Source organism: Thermobia domestica, chromosome 9, assembly GCF_964235325.1.
Source record: "Thermobia domestica chromosome 9, izTheDome1.hap1.1, whole genome shotgun sequence".
NCBI classification, from domain to species: Eukaryota; Metazoa; Arthropoda; class Insecta; order Zygentoma; family Lepismatidae; genus Thermobia; species Thermobia domestica.
This window is the reverse complement of record NC_137462.1, coordinates 127167529-127180434: the sequence shown is the minus strand read 5'-3', so window position 1 is coordinate 127180434 and position 12906 is coordinate 127167529. Positions and strand designations below refer to the sequence as shown.

General features: G+C 35.7%; 1 long non-coding RNA gene across 1 annotated transcript in view; it reads right to left on the bottom strand.

The window, feature by feature from the left end:
• The window catches only part of LOC145695004 (uncharacterized), a 261336-nt gene that overhangs the window by 91466 nt on the left and 156964 nt on the right, over window positions 1-12906 (bottom strand). The window lies entirely within an intron of this gene.

Genomic DNA, 12906 nt, shown 5'->3' with positions numbered 1-12906 from the left:
CATGATGATTTCGTAATTAGCTGCTTGTTCTACGATGAATATCTACTACCTCTCAAGGATTGCATTGGATTCATTTGATAGAAATGTCCCACTGGCATATGTCACTTTCAAATAAAACTGTAATCCCCAGGTAGTCAGTGTTAAGGACGTTATAAAATAGAAGATCTGCCCCTGCAACAAAATCGTGAAGCCATACGTCACAGTTTTGCCACACCCACTCCGCCCGCTCCGCGCCACTAAGATCGCAATATTTCGAGCCAACAATCATGACAGAAACGAGAGTAGCCAATCAGACGTGCCGGCTCGGACGATACTCGGTTATTTTCTTGGCTTCATTGAGTTCATAGGATGAAGATACATATGGGCAGATCCAGTGGTGGTGGTTGGTCATTAAATGTGGGGGGACAAGACATGATCTGAATATTTGATATAAATGTTAGTTTTCCTGCTTGTTTCTAATATTTTATTTGACGAAAGGTTGTATAACTAATAGGATACTATCTTTTTCAGTTAAAATACCGTATATAGTATTTCATATTTTATTAAGTAAATTTACAAGAGCAAGGGCAACGCCAGTAGGTAGTAGCCCTTTGTACTCTTAAACAACAAAAGTGTAAGAAGAGATTTGATTCCTTGCTTATGAACATCTTAAAATTATGTTTGGAAAACTGTGTGATCAGATTATTGAATAACAAATTTGCAAAACAAATAAATAGAAAGGATAATATTAATCATAGTAGGCCTAATAAATAATGATGCCTGGTTTGCAAAAGTCATATTGAAACAGGGATTAATGAACAACTTAATTTTTAACTGCACACATGCTATTAAATGTATGTTATTACTCTTAGAAAATGAAAGACAATAAACACTACAAACATATGCTACGATATAACAGAAATATTTGCTTTTGCAATTTCCCAAAACATGTTCGTTGCCATTAGGTGCAGTTTTCACTTTCTTGGAGCACATCAAAACACAACAATACTTAGAATCACTCTATATTCCAGTTATACAAAATAACACTAAAACCTAGAATTATATTGAATTCACTAAATTTAATTGTATGTACACTCGTACACCCCTAATACACCATTTCACTCATATATTGCACTACAAAACAATGGAAAAGACAGAAGTTGTTTCTTATTACGCTTTTTTTCTCTTACTTAGCAAGAAGAAGAAGTCATTTTAGGAACTGTCAATTTTTGTGCAATTAAAAAATAAATTGTGAAGGACTTTTTTTTCCCGGGAAATGCTCTCTGAATTAGTTTGAAAGCGGCTCATTAATATATCGAGCCTTTGTAAGAAGTGAAAGTATGCCGAAATTGTTGTGCTCCAATAGGTTAATTTTGGGGTTATTTTCTGTGGCAATTAAAACGCAATTCCTTTACTCCATGGGAAGACAACCAATACATACTCACGGAACGGCAAATATATGGCACCATTTTTTCTATGAACCAGTAAATACATATAAAACTTTACTTTTTTGATGAAACTATATACATTAATGAGTTATTTCAAAAACGTGCGAGGGCAACTGTCCCCCTTTGCCCCCCTAATCGCCGCCCATGGACAGATCCTCTATTTAATAATATCCTTGGTCAAAGTAATCCAGCTACAAACACACACTTTTCTAATCGTTCAACGATTGCATTCCATGGCGAAAGTAGTGTGGAGTCAACGATGCGAAGAAGTCCTCAACCGCAGGTTGCACCTCCTGTTCATTTGAGAAGTTCCTCCCTGCTAAGAACGATTGATATGACGAAAGAAGTAGTAGTCGATGGTAGAGACTCCAGAAGAATACATCAAGTAAGGGTAGATTCCAAATTACAACTCACGGAAAGTCTTTGAGTCATTCTTTGGGCAACATCTGAGCGTGCATTGTCTTGCAAGATGCGGGCAACATGTCTGTTGACTATTGGTGGGTGCTTGCGGTGAAGTTTAGTGCTGTAATGATCTGCAGTGATAGCTCCACCTTATCGAATGGACAACGACATGATGGATCACTTCACCTTAGAATTACATCAGAAACAACATCTTCTAGGAATTGGGGATCTTTATAAAACTGACCTAGACGTTGATCACAATCAAACGAATGATCTGACTGTTTATGATTGTCGTAGTAAACCAAATTTTTCATCAGAATTATTATTCTAGTGCAGAAATCCTTTCTGTTGTTCTGTATACTCAGAGAGTTGCACATCTTTAGACGCTGATGCTGATGTCAACTCATACAACACCCACGAACCTAATTTTTCACTGTAGCCTTCGGAAGGCAGTGATATGATTTATTACTAACTAGTCTACAATTTCACAAACACTTTCTTCGGGGCTTTCACGGTGGTCCTGAGTACCTTATTAGAACAGTTAACAGGTCAGTGACCGTGGTGTTCATTTTTTAATATTCTATCATCTGCACGAAATTTCACTTACCAACGCTAATTCACTATTCCTGGTTCAAATGCACTGTTAATCTTTTCCGCGACTAGATACACCAAACATCTCAGTAAAGTAAAGTCACTTGCAATTGTATATTCTCCATGCCGTACTTGCATACGACACTTTTCAACAACAAACTGCTTCCTGACTAAATGGGCAACCTAGCCTGTTTTCTGAACTTGTATGGAGCTTGTGATGTTCTACCCGTGTTCCCGCTCTATTCATTGGTTTGCGTTATAGAGAATGGTTTCCCACCGGATAAAAAATAGGAAATTTCATCTGCACCAACAGAACATTATGAAGAAAAATGAACATATATCAAAGAGAAACATTAAAAGATTCGGCAGTGGAAGGTAAAAAAATCGTGAAACTTGTAAAGGGCAAAATATGTTCGGTTTGCCTATCATAATTTTCCAACAGAGTTATATGCGAAACAGAAATAAGCCAAGGAAGTTTTATTATTATCCTTACAACCCTTATTTATTTAAGAAGTTTATCAAAACTTATTTATAAATTTACATTATGTGTTCATAAGGAAGACAAAAGAAAAATCTCAAGAACCTATTTCATACATTATCATGAACTTTGACCAGGATATAGAAGGTGAAAGGTAGGGATCGAGTTCTTTAATGATAGTGATATGTAAGCCGAAAATGAGGTAGAAGTCAACTATTTCCGGTTTTAACTTTGATCATTAGAGATCAAAAATAGCAATATAAGTGTATGTAGCGAGAAGCTATTTCTGGCAGTCGATTAAGTGTTCGAAGAATACATTTCATATCTAACTCTATTGTCTTCCTTAGCCTAGAAGGAATAATTGTGAGACGTTAAACTGAAAGACAAGGACTTCTCTCTTTAACTCTACTAAAACCGGAAGTGACAAGATTTCACTACAACATTTAGTATTGAAACTGATATATTGAAACAATTGAAGTTGAAAATGAAATGAAATCTTTGAGTTTTACATCTCACGGTTATGCCGGTTAGGCTAAAGGAGACGGTGAAGATGAGAAATGAATAAAATAGTGGAATGAAGAAAGTGGGAGGAAACGGCAGAACCCCGAGAAAACCCCCACACACGGTGTTTGTCCACCACAAAGTTCACTTGGCGGGGGCTGGGACCCGGGACCCCAAGAAAAAGAGGTGAACGCTCTACCACTGAGCCACAGCAGCCCCAATTGAAGTTGATATTGAAACAACTACATAGAGCAAAACCGATAAGATATAGTGAGAAGTTTTTAAAAATTGATTTAGTGTTCTAAGAATAGGTATCATTTTCCTTCTTAATTCTCTATTCACACTGAAAGTAACAGAAATCAACAACTTCCTGTTTTAACGTTAGGCGCTATGACAATAGATAGCAAAGAAGGGTTTCAGGTAAATGTTCGAAGAACATTAATCTCATCTATAATCTATACACTAAAACCAAAAGTAGTGCAAATTTATTACCACTCAGTGTTCGTAGTTTGAGGGAAATTTCCCTAATCTAGGGAAATTTCGTAAGTAAAATTAGCAAACAGGGAAAAAGAGAATTTCTTCCATAAAAAGGGAAATTCTTGCACTGACTGCTTTACCAATATAAATGCTTAAATTTTCTTTGTTCTTCAGAAATAAACCAATACCATAACAATAGTTTGTGTGTGTGTGTGTGTGTGTTTGTGTGTCTGTTCAAAGTAGCACAACTTAAATGCATTGATGCCTGGGTGTCAGGGGCGGATCCAGCACCGACTTCTGGGGGGGGGGGGGCAATGGGTTGTAATATTGCTACTTAGAGCTAATTTTAAGAGTTCCAAACTCTGGGATGGGTTTTATTTATATATAAATTAAGAAAGTTTAAGTATAAATCGCCCCGATCGCCCCCTTGGATCCGCCCCTGCTGGGTGTATTTATTTCTTTACCAAAAAAAAGTGAACGAAAAAGTATAAGAAGAAGCAAAACGCAAATTAATAAAACAAATGTGGTCAGTACTTGCTTTAATATAGCTAAATTATTAACCTTATCACATAACTTCTGTCATACGAATTGAATACTCAATAAACTAGGGAAAATTTGATAAGAAAAGGGAAAAATTTGTGTCAGTTTTTTCTTAAGGAAAGGGAAATTTTCTTAAGGAAACCTACGAACACTGTTACCACTTTCGGTTTCAATATTAATTGTGAATATATCAAGCTCTACAAATCAAACTTCTTCACATTGTGTTATACATTATACGTGATATTTGATACTTGTTTACATCGCAAGGAAGTAACGAACGTTCTCACCAGAGGGAAAAACGTTTATGTGTACAGTATATACATAGCACAGTAACCTCGTATATTGAAAAGGCTAGTTGGTTCACGTGCCTCAGTGGTTATATAAAAAAATGCCATTGTACGGGTTTATGACGATTAAAAGCTACGATAAAGATTTCCTGGTTCTAGTAAGTCCCTATAAAAGACAAACCATAACGTGGAAAACTATGTTAAAACAATGGGTAGAAAAGTCGCCATGCATCTGCTGCACTCACTGTTCATTGATATTTATTAGAATGACTCTACCGAAGAATTTAGTAACTCTCTGCAGACTCCCTTCTCCCCCTCCTTCCTTCGAAAAAAAAAAATACGAGGAAGAGTACAGTAATGTAATAATGGACCATTATTTTGATCTTACAGGATCCAGGTGACAGTTCTAGAAATTAGGTCAGATATATATTTTTTTTTTCATGAATATATTGTAACACACCTATCAGCTATTAGGACACGTAGCCATACATTTTCTCTCTGTCACACACTCTCTCTCCCTCCATTTCGCTTCCTTTGTTGTGTGACAGAGCTAATTGTTGTTACATATGTTTCTATATTGTTGTCTACGTAATTCAGAAGGTACAGTAAGCTAAGTTAGGGACGAAAATTTACATTTTTTTCACGGTTTGGTTGGTAGCTGGTTGTGATTAGGTAACAAAATGAGATTTTTTTTTAGTAGCTTCGAAAGCAAAGCACGAAGGAGGAGGGGTCACGGGAGAAATAGGTGCAGACACACCGAACAGGTGGAGTTGAATGTATTCACCTTCTCTCTCTCTCTCTCTCTCTCTCTCTCAACTGTTGCATAATTGTTATATGTATGTATGTACACAGTAGCTAATGACAGAGTGCATTGACCAGTCACTCGTGAAGGAATTAACTCACGTGTGTATGTGAAGGAATATATGTATATACTGTAGATGATTTCTTTCGAGTTTACTCTTGAGGTATTTTTTCTCTACATAATTTGAAAAAGCAAGAGGGAAACTGTTAAGAAATATTTATTTGTTGTGGAAAATTACATGCAAATTATTTCTTGGAAGTGGAAAAGGATCTCTGACGTGAGTGACGTCTATGTCGCTTTACAAAAACTAAAATAAAATGGAGAGAAGTAATTACACTAAAGTTGAAGAAGAAACGTGATCAATTAACCTTCATCAGAAATCAAGAAAATTATGTATTTAATAGTTTGATATGTCATGCGTATGACATTAGAACCTTACATTCCTCCTCCCTTCAATTTCCGGTGTTTTGTAGTTTACATTTTAAAAATAAAATACCATATATTTTTGAATCCAAAACAAGTCCGAATCCAATACGATTCACCATTTTAACAGATATATATATATTGTTAACAACATATATATTACAGCATACACTGGATATAAACACTGAAAATGAAATCAGATACAGATCTCCCTTAGCCTTCCGCACTGGAAGGGTCACTGAATCTGCAAACGTTAAAGGTTAAAACGGTATGCGAGAGGTTAGTGTCTAATGAAAGCTCGTGATGCTGTTCAGTAAAGAAAAGCTGCGTTTTGTATGTTACGAAAATATGACGACTTCATATTTTTGGGCACGAAATTATGGCGAAAAATCTCTTCTTGGATTCAGAAATATACGGTAAATACACAACAACAAGAGAGAAAGTTGCCTAATTTTTTGAACCCCTTTCTCTCAGAAAACAGTTGAATGTAGATAAAATAGAGGCTGCTGAATGTGAGAGTGAAATAGAATTAATGATCTACGAAAATGTTGCTTTGCCTGATGTTTTACTGCCACATCCTCCGTTTGTTACGTAATTTTGTGCCACATTTGAAGTCACTCACTGTTCATGAGTTTGACCCAGAATTTACTTAACATACTCTTCTCTTCTCATTTTTTCTTGCACCACCACTGGGACAAATACTATATTCCCAACCGTCGATCGAAGTACGCCATGAGAGACATGTTTCTCAAACTTCTAAGTGATGTTGCTGTGTTTTGGAATGTGTGTATCGGATAGAATTTTAGAGTGTATACAGTGTGTGAATTTAGTAGCAGCAACACGAAAAAAAAAAAAAAAAAAGAACACTATAATGAATGTATAAACTCTAGATTTTGTTTAAGAAATAAATGAAAGAGATTCAAGTTCTAATGTATTTTGCTGATCCAAACCTGGATTAATCGGGATGCTTATAAACACAACGAAGCACTATAGTACTTATGGATATTATTGTATCGCAATCATGCTCACAAGTGGAAAAAATACGTTCTAGGCATAGCTGAAGTACAAAACACACACACACACGTATATGTATAAATACATAATTCATAATTTTCACGTAATCTTATATTACTTTTTCTCATAGCCACAAATAACATGAAAATTTGTATTGTAGTGCTACATCTTTATGCAGTGGAAAGCAAAAGTATTTTTCTATAAGATTACAAACATCTAAATTTGTTACTTTTGTTGTTTGTGTCTTTGTTATGAACCGAATAATTTTATTGAAGATTTCGGTAAATTACTGTTAATTACACTCTCTATGTATAAGTAATAATAATAATAATAATAATAATAATAATAATAATAATAATAATAATAACACTAGCAAACAAAATTTTACTTTTTTTCTGTAACTGGCATGAGAACAGCTAATCTTTATGTTTTCGGGTGTGCTGATAACGAAAATGTTAATGAAAGTGCAAGATTAGCTCTCGTTTTGAAGTTATGATAATTTTGGGAGCAACTGGATTGCGCACACTATAGATCCCGAATTCCGCACAAATCTCTGTTGGCCTTTCTGAACACAGATTTTTGTCCAACGTTGCCACAATGGTAGATTTAAAATCTGTGCGCAAAGGTTTTCCTTCAGACTAGAATAGAAACAGAAGTCAGAAATAAAATTCATATTATATTGAGGATTAACTAAGTATAATTTGATCAGTAGATACAAGCAGTCATGATACCTCCAAATTTACAATCCAAATGTTAAAATTTTCTTGTCTCATAATCTGAAACTCTTTGGAGTTCTAGTACCTATTTTTAGGTACTAATGTAGCGTCTTCGTTATTCTATTAAAAAAAGAACCAATAAAGCTTTTACTTCGTTTTTTGTTTTTGTTTTTTCAAGTCTAGAGACATTGTAGAACACGTTAGACCTACGTATGGTTTCACGCCTTCCTGCGTCGAGACATAGGAGGTGATGACGTCATAACTTTAAAAATATTTTTGTTAGGCCTATTTTCATTACTTTTTGGCGGGCGTACTTTTGCACCTAGAAGATTGAAATTTTGTACAAATATTCAGTCCACCGAGTAGTATTTATTAGATTTTTCAATCTCTGCGTTAGCATAAGGGGGATCCAGAGGAAAAAAAGTCAATAAAAACGATCTTTTGGTTAAAAAATCCCTTTTTTCGCGATTTTCCCTCCTCAGATACAGGATGGAGACATGTGAAGGGTCCGTTTGAAAGGCAGTTTTATTCTGAAGATAATAAAGGGCGAACTATGATTCTAGGATAAATAGGGATGTCTCAGGAAATGTTCTACCTGAGATCAAGGTCTTGTACAGTAATCTGGGGCATTGTTGGGATTATTGATATTTTTCCCACCCCGACTGTTCAAGATAGAAGCTTGAAATTTTGTACAGGCATTTAGTACACCGCTTAGTGGTTTCCAGTTGAGCTTCAGGTCTCTGCGCTAACACAGTGGGGGTCCAGAGGGGCTCAAAATTAAAAAAAAAATCAGAGAAAAATTCCGATTTCTCTCAAAATTTCCCGCCTCAGGGACATGATAAGGAGATGTGAATGGTGCCATTTGAAAGGTTGCTCTATTGTAAAAAGAAAACTAGGTATGAACCATGATCCTATGATAAATAGGGATGATGCTGTAGCCGCTTGACTGAAAGTCTATAATTTAGCTTAAAAAGCTGGAATCTATAAGGGTTAAGCATTTCATACTGCTTCAATATAAAGTTATATTTCTTTAAATCTTCCTTTTTAGTGTATTGGTATCTCCTTTCGCAATTGATCTTAATTTCAATTTTGTTTCTGATTATATCTTTCTGATTTATCTTCACCTGATAAATATCTGGACCCAGTGAATAGAATTATTAATTGTAATGTTTGTTAAATGCTTCCGCCTTATTTGTCGTTCGATGAGCTACTGAGGGTTCTGAAGACCATATTCTAGGTGGCAACCTAAATAAACCGAAGCAAACAATTGTGATAAGATTCTCAATGTTAATAGTAATAATAATAATAATAATAATAATAATAATAATAATAATAATAATAATAATAATAATAATAATAATAATAATAATAATAATAATGTAGTATACATAATTCCCACTACTAGCCAAGTTCTATGGAAAAATTGGCAGTTGAAAAAGTGAATAATTTTCTCCATTGTCGTAAAGTTTTGCTTTGGTAAATTTACCGGTATTACGGTCTGTCGTTAACGTCTGTTTTTCCCTGGTCATATAACAGGATACTTGTTACAATAATATGTGCAATACAATAAACTTAAATTACAATACTATTAATATAATACAACGATGTGAGTAAACTACTTCCTCATACTAATTACACTGCATTCCAATATAATCCTTGCAAAATTACAGGATTTACTTATTAATAATATGGAATCTGTCAATATGTATGTTAAATCACCTTCCTAAATCCAGTTAGAATATATAATTAGAAGCAGTATTGTAGCTACCTGCTAGTTTCTTTTCTTTCTTTTTTCTTTTTCTTTCTTTCTTTTTTCTTTTCTTTTTTTTTACATACACTACGACTATGTATAGTAAATGCTATCATTGTTCGTACCTAATGTTACTCGCACAAGTTAGGACGATAATCTTAGCTTCTTCATTTATAAATAGAAACTATTCTCCATCATAACTGAGCTCAACTTCTCTTTCAAACATTTACTGAACAGCCTCTGTAATATTTTTCCAAAGAACTGGTGTGAGTTTTTTTTTTCGAATACAGTATATAGCTTCTCTATCCTTATGTATTAATTCCTCTGTATTTTCTAAATTAGCTCAATCCTAGTAATTTTATTCGACCATTGGTTCGGGTATTCCGCTGCTCTATTCTCACAGATTTACATAACAGAAGAAAAAATATTTTCCATCTGACAACATTGATTAATTTTTCTGTGCGCAATCCTGTACATAATGACAGCTTGTCAATGACTTATCAGATAAAACTGATAAAACCGGAAAAGTGTGCGCAATCTCATTGCAGCCCATAATTTTACGTTATTGCCTGCATAAGCTTATGCATGTACAGTATTTACCTTGTTGTTATCTCTCGAAAGAAGGTCACTGAAGGCGCAATCGCTTTGCCTGGCGTTTGTAGTTTCCTGCTGGTGATTCCCTGATTAGCGTCCAACAATAATCGGTCAACATTGATGCATTCCACTTTCTCTGCTATCTCATTTCTATGTCCAAAATTTGCTGTTGGAAGCGTTTCCCGTGCTCCTCGCTTACAGCACCACAGCCGTCAGGAAAGAAGTCCAAGTGGGAATCTAAGAAATTTAACTTTAAGGACATGTTGCACCCTAGTCTATCGTAATAATGCAGAAGATTTGCCACAAGATCCTTATAGTTTTCTGTCCTCTTATTTCCTAAAAAGTTTGTTGATACTTGAACAAAGGCATCCGAAGCTAACTTTTCATCACCTGTCAGGATGGTGTTGAAATGATCATCTTTGTACAATTTACGTACCTGGGGACCCACAAAAATCCCCTCTTTTACTTTCGCCTCACTAAGACGTGGAAATTTCTCGCGCGAATAGATAAATGCTTCCCCAGTTTTGTCCATGGTCTTAACAAAGTTTTTCATTAGGCCCAGTTTTACATGAAAAGCAGGGAGGATTATGTTCTTGGATTCGATAAGTGCTTCGTGCATAACATTGTAAGGTCCTGGTTCAAATGATTGACGCTTAGGCCAATCTTTCTTTTTATAATGAAATGCTTTGGCGCAGCTATCCCAGAGGCACAGGAAGCAACAACATTTGGTGTAGCTCTGTTGTGGCCCAAGTAATATGCCTATTAATTTCAGATCCCCGGAAATCTGCCATTTAAACTTGTCATAGCTCAATCGCAATAACAATTGTTTCATGTTATCATATGTTTCTTTCATGTAAGGTGCATACCCAATCGTAATCGATGGTAGCACGTTGCCATTATGCAGGAGGACACATTTGAGACTTATTTTGGAGGAGTCGATGAACAACCTCCACTCATCACTTTTATAGTTAATGTCTATAGCTTCCATTAGTCCCTCTACATTACTACAAAATACCAAGTTCTTTTCAGTTTCGAAAAATGGAAGGAATGACATATGGCGGTTACGGAATGCAGGCACATTTACCGTCTTATCAAGGCAATTCCATTGTTGTAGTCTTGACGCCAACAGCTCAGCTTTATCTTTCGGTAATTCTAGATCGCTCATTAGGTCATGAAGTTCACACTGTTATTTTGTGATTCTCAGTGCACTCATCGTCATACACAAAATCAATATCTTTCGAATAACTGGGTTTTGAAGGAGATAGTGCAGCACTAGTTTCACTACTGCCCTCGTCACTATCACAATCAGGTGGAACAGGAACAGACAGTCTATCTCCGTGAGGCATTGGTCGCATGGCCGACGGTATGTTAGGATATATTAAGGAAAACTTTTTCTTCCTGGAAATACCATGTGTTAGCGGAGTTGTCATACAAAAGTAACAATCATCCACATGGTTTGATAGTTCTCGCCAGATCATGAGTATGGAAGATCTTTTACGGTTTAACCACGAATGAAGATTCGAGACACAAGATATGCAACATACATGAAGAGCCCAGGGCTTGTACTGGTCCCCGATTTAACAGCCAAAGTACAGTTTGTACGTCTTCCTAATATATGGCGTTATTGGCCTCCTTTGCGATTTCAATGTAGCCTGTCCGCAAATGTAATAAAAATAGCATTATTTACGCATTTGCGAGGCATATTAAATCACAGGAATTACAATGACCACACGCACTAACTACTCTTCAATAACACGTTCGTCCAGTACACGAACACAACACAGCTTGTAACAGACAGAAACTACGCTTAAATGAAACATGCTTCACTCCTCCCTTCTCTTTCCTCCCTGCAGGAAAGTTGATCACTTTGTCTACAATCAGTGGGATTTGAAACCTATATGTAAAGGGATTGACAATGAATGCTAATAAAATATAATAAATATAATTAAATGCACTCCCCTTTAACTTGGAAACGAGAGTTAATTCCTGCTTTTAATTGTTTTCGTTATCAACATGGTCGATATAGTTAACAAACATCTATTTCATTCCAGTTACATTTTCACTGTTGGCTAGTGTAATAATAATAACAATAATTCTTTTACTCTGTCTCTTCCCGCTTACCCGTAGTCCACATTCTTGATGACTCGCTTCCGTCTTGCACTATCCCAAATAGCATATTCTATTAACCTCTTTTCTCTATAGTAGCTACACAATCTATCCATCTTCGTTTTGGTCTTTCTCTTCCTCTTTTGCCTTCTACGTATTTCCACCTTTCCCACTCTCTTACGGATATAATCATAATTTCTTTGCATAACATGACTGCACCACTGTAATTTTCTCTCTCGAACTTTCTTCGATATCTCAAAAGAATGAGAACAGGGTTAAAGTGCTTGTCTCTAATCTTACTCAACTTGGTAACATTACACATTCATCTAAGTATTTTCATTTCCGCCACGTCTAGTTTCTTCTCGTGCAGCATCCTCTAAGTTTCTGCTCCGTACAGCATTGCGCGTCTCATTCCGGTCTTGTAAGCTCTTTCTTTTACCTTAACACTTTTCCTGTTATCACAAAGAATATCTTAGATCTTCCAGTTCAGAGCTGTAACTTGTGGGGGCAGGGAGTAACTGCCCCCTCAGGGAAGCTTCCCGCCGTTTGTGGGGGGCCCACTTTAAGACAAAATTTTCTTACTCCATATACGATACGAAAGTGAAATTATAAATGAAACATCAAACAGGTTCACTACATTACATAAACAAAACAGTACTCAAAAGATAAATAAAACAAAAATGAGTCGTGGACTCATTTCAGTAAAAAAAAAAAAAGTCTATTATTAAGGGCCCTAGAAATAATATTTATTTGTATGACTTTGAGATTTGTCAATATTGTCCCCTTAATTAATTTGTC